Genomic DNA, 10,689 nt, shown 5'->3' on the forward strand with positions numbered 1-10,689 from the left:
GAGGCACTGGGTTCGATCCTTGGCACCACATAAAAATAAACTAATGTATCCACCTAAAACTAAAGATACATAAATAAATATATATTTTAAAAACAAAAATAAAGGAAGTTGATATAGAAATATTTTCCCTGATACTACAAACAAAAATATCACAAGAAAAGAAAACTATGCACCAATATTCCTTTCAACAAAAGGTAGGGAATATAATTTTTTTTTCTTTTTTTTTTATTGGTTGTTTAAAACATTACAAAACTCTTGACATATCATATTTCATACATTAGATTCAAGTTGGTTATGAACTCCCAATTTTACCCCAAATACAGATTGCAGAATCACATCGGTAACACATCCACATTTTTACATAATGCCCTATTAGTAACTGTTGTATTCTGCTACCTTTCCTATAAAAATATGGAACGCTTCACGAATTTGCGTGTCATCCTTGCGCAGGGGCCATGCTAATCTTCTCTGTATCGTTCCAGTTTTAGTATATGTGCTGCCGAAGCGAGCACTAGGGAATATAATTGGTCCCCAACCTTCATAAAGTTTGTGTTGAGACAGACTCTTGTAACAAAAGATAGGTTAACAAGAGAAAGATAAACAAGGTTATTAACATGCATGGAAGAAAAGTCACTTGGAGCAATAACCTAGAAAGCTGCCTCAAGTACTATTTCAACAAAGAACAATAAATTTTAGAGAGGTGACAAAATAAAGGAAAAGCAGTCCCAGACTCCAGACTCCTCTGGCGCCACTGTCTCTGAGCTAATAAGCAAGGCATTATGAAGCAGAATTTATATTCACTCATGGCAGTGAAATAGGAACGAGGAAGATGGAAAGGGTTTTTTGTCTTTGTGATTCTCTGTTCTGCTTTTAGGCAAACAGAAGGCAGAAAGTTCCCTTGCATCTTGATGATCTTCAACTCAATAATCCTTCATATTTTGGAGATAAATAATTTTACTTCATGACTATAAGTGTACAAATCCTCAAAAAAATACTAATAAACTAAAATCAGCAACAAATTGAAAGTATTATATACCTGACCACATGGACTTTATCCCATGAATGCAAGGATGGTTCAGCATACAAAAATCAATCAAATAGCCAGGCAATGTGGCACATGCCTGTATTCCCAACCAGTGGGGAGGTAGTCATAAAGATTGCAAGTTAGAAGTCAGCTTGGACAACTTTGCCAGACCCTGTCTCAAAATTTAAAATAATTAATAATAATAATAATAATAATAAAGTGCTAGTGATATATCTCAGTAGTTAGAGCACTTACTTAATGCGTACAAGGCCCTGGATTCAACTCCCAGTACCACACACACAAAAAATAAAATAAAATAAAATTTAAAAGCCAACATAATATAACACTTTAATGCAACAAAGGTTTAAAAAAATGACCATCTCAATTGATACAGAAAAAGTATTTGACAAAAATCTAATCCCCTCTTGTGATTAAAAAAAAAATGAGGGGCTGGGGATATGGCTTATTGACAGAGTACTTGCCTAGCATGTGTGAGTCACTGGGTTCGATTCTCAGCATCACATGAAAATAAATAAATAAAATAAAGGTATTGTATCTATCTGTTGTAGGGACAAACGAGGCAAGGCACTGAAGATAGCAGGAAACAGTTTTGTTTGGCTGCAGCCAGGTTCAGAGGGTACAGCCTTTGCTGTAATCAATCAGAGTTTTATACCCAGCATGTAAGGGGAGGGGCTCAGAAGTTCACAGTCTGCAGAAGTTAAAATGAAAGCAGCTTTTGCTTTCACTGTTCTGGGCAAGTTAACTCTTCAAGGACAACACCTGAGAAGGGGAGAGCTTCTTCTCCCCTTTCTTTCCTCCCCCTGCCAGCTGTTACCATGGGCCCATTTGTAACTTATCTTAAAAATGTAGACATCTCTGTGAAGCCCAGCTCAAGGCCAGAAGCCTTGTTTGCACATTTCTTCAAAATATTATACTGGATACGTTTGTGAAAAACTAGTAAGGGGGTGTCCAGCACCTGGAGTGCTGGTATCTTCTCTGCCAGTGGCCAAATAAACAGGGCGACATGAAAATAGGAAGTTTATCTACAATGGACTCTTTTGCAGAGACTCTTTTTCTGACAGTCCTAAAATCAGCCATGGTGAAGAGGGCTTTTCTGTGGAGAAAAGGGGGTGCCACTTCACATCTACAACTAAAAAAAAATCTTTTTAAAAATGAAACTTAACAAACTATAAATAGAGTGTCCTAAACTTGATAAGGCAAGGCCATACATAAAAACACTGTAGCTAACATCATAATCAATATTTGAAAGACTGAAAACTATTCCCTCCAAATCAGAAATAAGACAAGGATGTTCTTTTTTTACCACTGCTCTTCAGCATTGTACAGGAAGTTCTCACCAGGGCAATTAGGCCATCAATCAATAAATAACTGACATGCAAATTAGAAAAGAATTAAAACTATAATCATAGATGACATGATCCTATATATAGAAAACCAAAGAAGCCACACAAGAAAATGTAGTAGAACTAGTAATCAAATTCAGCAAAATTGTGGGACACAAGATCAACATGCAAAATCTGTTGTATTTTTATACCCTGGCAATGAATAATTGAAAAGGAAATTAACTCTTCTATTTGTAATAGCATAAAATAATAAGATACTTAGAAATAAAAATAAGAGAGTGAGTATGAAATTTGTTCAGAAACCCAAAAATGTTGCTGAAAGTAAAAAGAATTAAATAGATAGAAAGACAATTTTTATTCTTGGTTTAGAAAACTTAGACATGGGCTGGGGGGATATAGCTCAATTGGTAGAGTGCTTGCTTTGCATGCACAAGGCCCTGGGTTCAATCTCCAGCACAAAAAGAAAAAGAAAAAAAAAAAAGAAAGAAAGAAAAAGAAAAAAGAAAGAAAGAAAACTTAGACTTATTACTGTTAAGATGTCAACAATAGGAAGGCTGGAGATATAGCTCAGTTGGTAGAGCACTTGACTCCTATGCACAAGGTTTGATTCCCAGTACCACACACACACACAAAAGATGTCAACATCCTTTCTAAAGTGACCTACAATTCACTGTAATCCCCATAAAATTGCCAATGACTTTTGCAGAAATAGGATGGCAGATCCTAAAATTCATATTGGAGTTGCAACGAATCCTGAATAGCAAAAAGAAGTACAAAAAACAGCAAAGTTGGAGGATTCATGTTTTCTGATTTCAAAACATACTATAAAACAACAATGATCAAAACACTGTGGTAGTTGTGGGAAACCATCTGTGAAATACATAAGGATCTTCTCTCAGCCTGGTAGCCAGGGAGAGACAGGCCTGGCACTGGGAACTTTTCCTGGCTCTCTCACCACAATAGATTGTCCAATGCCCTCAATCTTTCCCTCTGTTCTGCTAGGAAGTTTTCTCATAAAAGCTCCCGACATGGGCATAACCCATTAGGAACTGAACAGCCCAGCTTTAACCTTTTTTGGAGAAAAACATTCTGTGGAAGGCCTTTGATGTTCCCTGATATAAATAAAGCAGGCCCAGGTACCATCTTTGCCAGAAGCTTGATTGTCTGATCAGCTTGCCCGTCCTGCCCCCGCTTTTGAAACTACTTTCTGTGTTCTGTGGTTTTTATGGCAGTTCTATTTCTCTTAGCTTTCATTTCTCAGCCAGCCCATTCCATGGAGGGGAACCCCATTTCTATGGCCCACCCAGGACGTGGGCAGGAGGTAGTGACATAAAGATAGGCATGTAGACCAGAGGAGTAGAATTGAGAAGCAAGAAATAAACCCATGCAGCTATGGCCAATTGATTTTTGACCAGAATGAAAACACAAGCAATACAGAACAACAGCTGTCATTTCAACAAATGGTGAAGGACACCTGCATATCCACATGCCAAATAATAAAACTGAACCACTACCTACAACGTAAATAAAAATTAATTCAAAATGGATCAAAGACATAAATGTAAGAAAGAAAGTCTAAAACTCTTAGAGGAAAACATAGGGTAAATCTTCAGGACGTTGGATTTAACAATGAATGCTTAAATAGGACACCAAAAGCATAAACAATAACAGTAAAAAAATAAATTGGGACTTAATCAAAATTTAAAGCTTTTGTACCTGAAAAAAAAAATATTACACAGAAAGTAGGTAGACAACATATGAAATTGTAGAAATTATTTTCAAACCAGGTCTAATATCTAGAATACAAGTTTTAAAAACTCATACAAATAATAATACACAACAATTAGCCATGGCCAGAACTTCTAATTTAAAAATGGGAAAGAACTTGAGTAGGCATTTATCCATATGAGACATATAAATTGTTAACAAGTACATGAAAAATGTTCTACATTATTAGTCATGAGAGAAATGCAAAGTAAAGCCACAATGAGGTAGCACTTCATACCCAGGAGAATGGATGTAATTTTTTTTTTTTTTAAGTAGAAAATAAGTATCAGCACAGATATAGAGAAACTAGAACTCTCATCCATTGCTGGTAAGAAAGTAAGTGGTGTAGCTACTGTGGAAAACAATTTGGTAGTTCTTTAATAAATTAAATATAGAATTACCATATGACTCAATAATTCTGCTCCTAGGTACATAGCCAAAAGAATTGAAAACAGGTGTTCAAACAAATAACTGATACACAAGAGTTCATAGCAGCTCTACTCATAAGAGCCAAAAGGCAGAAACAATGTCCTCCCATGAATGAATAGTATATTTACACAATGGAAAATTCTTTGGCCATGAAATGAAATGAAGTATATATAGAAGCATGCTGTCTCTAAATAAAATACACAAAAGGCTGGGAATGTGACTCAGTGGTTGAGGGCCCCTGAGTTCAATCCCCAGTATGTATGTATATATATATATATATTTTCTTCAGAAGATCTAAAAGAATCCAAATTAAACCCTGATGTATTAAAGAGTATTTTCCTACCTACTGCATTTTACCTCCTTATACCTAAGTAATTTTTAACCTTAGGTAGAAATGGAAAAATTGGTACATATTCCTGGAAAACAGTTGGGCAACAAGGATCAAGAATTTAAAATTTTGCATACCAACAATTCTCTAGGATCTTATCATTTAGAGATAAATAGCAGGCTGAACTAGGGTATATATAGTTCAGTAGTAGGGCATTTGCCTGGCACATGCAAGGCCCAGGGTTTAATTACCAACACTGCAAAAAATAATAGTAATAATAAATTTTAAAAATATCACATATTTTTAAAATTACAAAATTTTAAATATTATATATATATATATTTAAATGTAAAAAATGTGGGGCAGAGGAATATCCCTTTTTCTCTCTACTCATTCCCAGTTCTCTGGCTGGTGCCCTATAAGATTAGACTGACAATAAACAAATGGACAAGAGAAAAACAAAATTTATTAACATGTGTATTATATATACAAATGAAGCCCTCAGTAATAAATAACTCCAAGTGATGGTTAGTACTTGGGTTTATGTAGCATATTAAGTGTTGCCCAGGCTGGTCTGGAATTCCCGATCTCAACTGATCCTCCTTTCTAAGTCTCCAAATACCTGGGACTACGGGCCTATGCTACTGAGCCCAGCTAGATCTTTTATTTTTACTCAGTGTTAGAGATGAAACTTTGGGTTTTACACATGCTAAGCACACGCTTTACCACTAACCTACAATCCCTAGACCCAAAACTGAGAAGTGACAAGACAGATGTTTAGAAAAGTGATAGGACGAAGGAAGGACTTTGAGCTTCTAGAATTGACAAATTGTGGGAAGATAATTATGTGAGGGAACCAATGGGAGATAAGGCTAGTTGATAAAATTTGTAGTTTCCTCTGGTGCCATCTCTGGGCTGATAAGGGTCTAGGATTGCTGCCAGTACTTAATTTTTGTCCTTCCTGGATGATGGGAACAGGGGAGAGGACATTTAAAAAAATTTATGCCTTGCTTTTAGGCAAATAGGAAGAGATGAGAGTTTTTCTTATTTCTGCTTCTTTTCAATTGTCTTCAACTCCAAATAAACCTTATGAAAAAGTGGTATGTTTTGGGGTGGTATACACTGTTTCTCTTCACAAGTCTTTAATTATAGTAATTTTTAATATTTAACTATCAGACAAAGATTTAAAAGTTCGATAAAGTGCTCTTTTGGAAAGAGTTATTGTTAATACAGAGATTTTCAGTCTCAATACAATACTGAGATTTTTACCTCTTGTGTACTCAATTTAGCAATAATTATACTGAAATTACAAATTCTCAGCAACCTCCATCTGAGAATTATATAGAAAGAGACAAACTTAAAGCCATACAAAAATTTTCCCTCAGTTCTGTAATGAATTTCTTCTGCTGTTTGGATGTGGAAGAAGAATCAGTCACTAGCATGGACATCTTTCATTCACTTTAGCCACCAGCATCTAAAACCCTGACTGTGTCCAGGGAACTCTCACACTACAAGGCAGAGTTGGCCAGAGACCTCCAAGGATGTGAGCTGTGACCTGGGTTCCACAAATCACAAGTGCCCAACCCAGGTATTGAATTGTTAGTATATGACCAAGTAGGCAAAAATCCATTCTGGAAATGGGCAGTGGTAGTAGAAGCTACTAAAGCAATTTTTTTTTTTTTTTAAAGAGAGAGAGAGAGAGAATTTTAATATTTATTTTTTAGTTTTCGGCGGACAGAACATCTTTGTATGCGGTTCTGAGGATTGAACCCGGGCCGCATGCATGCCAGGCGACCGCGCTACCGCTTGAGCCACATCCCCAGCCCCTACTAAAGCAATTTTTTAAAAATATTTTTTAGTTGTCAGTGGACTTTATTTTAGTTATTTATATATGGTGCTGAGAATCGAACCCAGTGCCTCATGCATGCTAGGCAAGCACTGTACCACTGAGCTACAACCCCAGCCCCTACAAGCAATTTTTAGAGACAGTTGCAACAGTCCTTGTGATGGTGACCATGGTCCATTCATTGTCAATAGCACTGGTGCTGAGAGCCATAGCCAAGTAGGAATGATGTATGGCATTTTTGGTTGAAAGGTGACGCCAGCAAGCCATTGAGATGATATGATTATGTTAAGATCTGCATTCAATTGGATATTAGACCCCTGCTGTCCGCCTCGGCCTGCTACTTTGGAGCTCTAGCGGGACTCCCGGAGAGTTCCCATTGGTTGGGGAAGTGAGGTAGGAGGGATTTCCGGAGGAGGGATTTTCCTGTTGGTGTAGTGTGGCCCGGGAGAACACCACGTGTGTGGTTAGGCATATTTCCCGGGAGCGTGCATGGCATTGGCGGGAGTTTCAGAAATAAAGTTTGTTCCTGCTTGAGTGGCTCGTGATTTTGTGCCCAGCCAGACTGCGGCACACTGGCAACCCCAGTTACAATGTCTATGTACACTGGTGATACCTTCATGGGACCTTAACTATAGCAAGCTGTTGGGTACCAGTTTTTGGTTGTGAAGCTTCTGATTTAGTTCTCTGAAGCCTCTGGAAAGCAAGCAAAATACTCTTAATATCTTTTTAATGAGTTGCTTTTATGCTTCAGTTATCAAAAAATGGTTTCTGTTACTTGCAACTATGATTCTGAGTGATATACGCATACATATGTATATATGTGAGTGTGTATATATACATGAAATCTCATATATATGCATATATATATATATAATATACAATATTATGTTGTATGTATGTATGTGATTGTCTTCCTGGATAATATTTCAGATATCAATTTGACAGCAAAATTTTGCAATTTTTAAAATCATAAAATTCTGGGATTGGGGTTGTAGCTCAGTGGTGGAGTACTTGCCTAGCACATGTGAAGCACTAAGTTCGATCCTCAGCATCAATATACAAATAAAATAAAAAAGCACTGGCCAGGTACAATGATACCTATAATCACAGAGGCTCAGGAGGCTGAGGCAGGAACATATGTATTGTGTCCATCTACAACTAATTTTTTTTTATTTTAAAAAATCATAAAATTCTGAACTGTTGGTATAGTTCAGTAGTATAGTTATTTACCTGGCATATGCAAAGCCCAGGTCTGGTGATGTGGCTCATTGGTAAAGTACTCCTGGGTTCAATCCCCAGTACCAAGAAAAAGAAAAGAAAAAAAAATTATTTTCATAATGCATTTAGTTTTTTGTATTTTTAGTACTGAGGACCAAACTTAGGGCTTTACACATGTTTAAATGCCCTACCACTGAGCTACATCTCCAGCCCTTTTAAAATCCCTGCCCCACTTTGGTACCAGGGATTGAACCCAGGGGTATTTAACCACTAAGCCACACCTCCAATCCTTTTTATCTTTTATTTTGAGATAGGGCCTCACTAAATTGCTAAAGCTGGCTTTGAACTTGGGATCTTCCTGACTCAGCCTCCCAAATTGCTAGAATTACAGGCATGTACCACCACACCCAGCTATCCCTTCTTAATTTCAAGAAATGTCTGAGTTTCAGGCTGGCTGCACACTTGATCTCTCCTGCCTAGGCTGGTCACATAGGTGGAATTACAGGTGCATGCCATCACACAGGTTTGGAAATTGGAGTATTTTGTTTTGTTTGTATTGTCCTTGAATGAATTTATTTAGGGTTTTTTTTTTGTGATTTTTTTAAAAAATTTTTAGTTATACATAGACACAATATCTTTATTTTGTTTATTTTTATGTGGTACTGAGGATCAAAAGCAGTATCTTACACAGGCCAGGTGAGTGATCTACCGCTGAGCCACAACCCCAGCCCTCTAACCTCCCAGATTCTTTGCCTGGGGCCCTGGAAATTAATCAGACAAAAGAGAGGTTAACAGGAGGAAAAGGTTAATTAAATGTTTATGTACAAAGAAATGACTCTCAGAGAGGTGGCCCCAAGATTGGGTTTATATAACATTTTTGGCTAGATAAAAGAAAAAAGTTTTTTCTAGGAAGGTGAGGAGAAAACATAGAGAAAATAAGGCATGTCTTGTTATGCAGATAAAAGTCTCTCCCTGGTGAGTGTGTATATATAAGCTTTATCTCCCAAAGTATCCTTCTTCTTGGTACTGAAATACCTTTACAAATGGAAATTTTCTTTATAAATTTAAATTTTCTTTACAAAAGGGGGGATTTATACTTTATTTTTGGCTCTTAAAGGGAATAAAGAGCTTTTCCTGCAGCTGCTGGTTCTCAATTGCCTTTAGTTCAAAATAATTCATCTGTCAAAAAGGCATATTTCAGGATGGCTTTTTCTGACATTGTTCAATGCCAACTTCAAAAATAATAAAAAAGTGATATCTACTTCCTTAAAAAAAAAGAGTAGCAAGTTCCAAATTTACCTGGCTGCTTGAAATGACTGAAGAATTGTGTATGTAACACGTGTATATAAACAATGCTTTTTGACATTAGCATCAGGAAATCAAGATAGTGGTCCTTGTCCCCCATGCCAATTAAATAACGATGATAAGGTTTTCAGAAAAAGGAAAAAGAAGGTTTATTGCTTTGCTGGTGAAAGAGAAACACAGGGGACTCCTGCCCTAAAAGCTAAAATTCTGCCCATCAGCAGGAACAGGGGGGTTTTAAAGGTGACTCAACTGCTACATTCCAAGTGTTCTCTGTAGTTGTAATTCATTTGTTAATTTGGGAGAGAGTTATTTCTGAGATCTTCTAGTATGATCCCCAAAGTCTGGATTCCTACTGTGGGTGTGTATTCAGGGACCAAGAGAACTCTGCCTAGGACAGAGAAGAAAAGTAACCCTGTTTCCCCTGAGATTACGGATGGAGAGAGATTAGGGAGGAGCAGGGAGAGAGGAAAAGAAACTTGTCCATTTAAAAAATAAATTGCAGTGGTAGAGTAGCAAGGGTTATATTCAAATCATAAAATGGACGACTGTTACAGACCCCCTTGAGTCCTCAAGTAATTACTTATCAGCATATGAGTGATTAAATGATAATAGCTATCTCCCAAAGTAGTTTTCTTGTTGGTACAGAAATACTTTTACAAATGGAAGTTTTCTTGTAAATGCTGTTGGCAGCAGGTCCACCCTGGCCCCTGGAGCCCTACCTCCACTAGTTTGTTCTGCATGCCAGTGTGGCCAGCTCACAAGGCCATGGCGAACTTGCGGTTTTTCTGTTCCTGCTTGTCCGTCTGAGACATATGTATCCCACGGGAATGCCTTGACCTTTTCTGGTCTGATGGACTTATTGTTAAGGGAGGTTTCGGTACCTGACAATAATAGATGTGGAAACTAAATTTCTCCCCCCTCCCTCCTGCTTTTGGGTAGTTTTCCACTTCTGCTGCTTGGGGTATAAAAAAAGGTGTGTTAGCAATAAAGATTATTATTGACTCCTGGATGAAGAACCTTGGTGTCCTGTGTGTCTTTTAACCTCGCCGTCCCTCGCCGGACTCGGCTCCCTTGGCCGGACGCGGCAATTGGAGGTTCCCACCGAGATCCGGAAAGCAGGGGTAAGCGGACGGGGCTCACCTTCTAAGAAAGAAGGGGGAGGATTGGTTTAAAGATAATTTAAAGAGACAGGGTACGTACCATGGGTAACTCAACAGCGAAGGTTCGTCTGGCCAACGAACTAAAAGAGCTGTTAAATACACAAGGAACAGGAATAAAAACTAAGACTGCAACCGAATTCGTTGAAATTATTGCCCAGGCTTGTCCTTGGTTTCTGACAGGAGGATTTCTTAATAATAGTGACTGGGACCTGGTGAGGCATGACCTTCAGAAATTATTGAGGGACCGG

The 10,689-nt window shown here is 37.6% G+C and overlaps 1 non-coding gene across 1 annotated transcript; it reads right to left on the bottom strand.

The window, feature by feature from the left end:
* Positions 1-405: 405 nt before the first annotated feature.
* Positions 406-512, bottom strand: LOC114104492 (U6 spliceosomal RNA). The gene has a single exon (XR_003584850.2). It is a non-coding gene; the product is annotated as a U6 spliceosomal RNA (small nuclear RNA).
* Between the last annotated feature and the right edge of the window lie 10,177 nt (positions 513-10,689).

Source organism: Marmota flaviventris, chromosome 13 (genome assembly GCF_047511675.1).
Source record: "Marmota flaviventris isolate mMarFla1 chromosome 13, mMarFla1.hap1, whole genome shotgun sequence".
Classification (NCBI taxonomy): domain Eukaryota; kingdom Metazoa; phylum Chordata; class Mammalia; order Rodentia; family Sciuridae; genus Marmota; species Marmota flaviventris.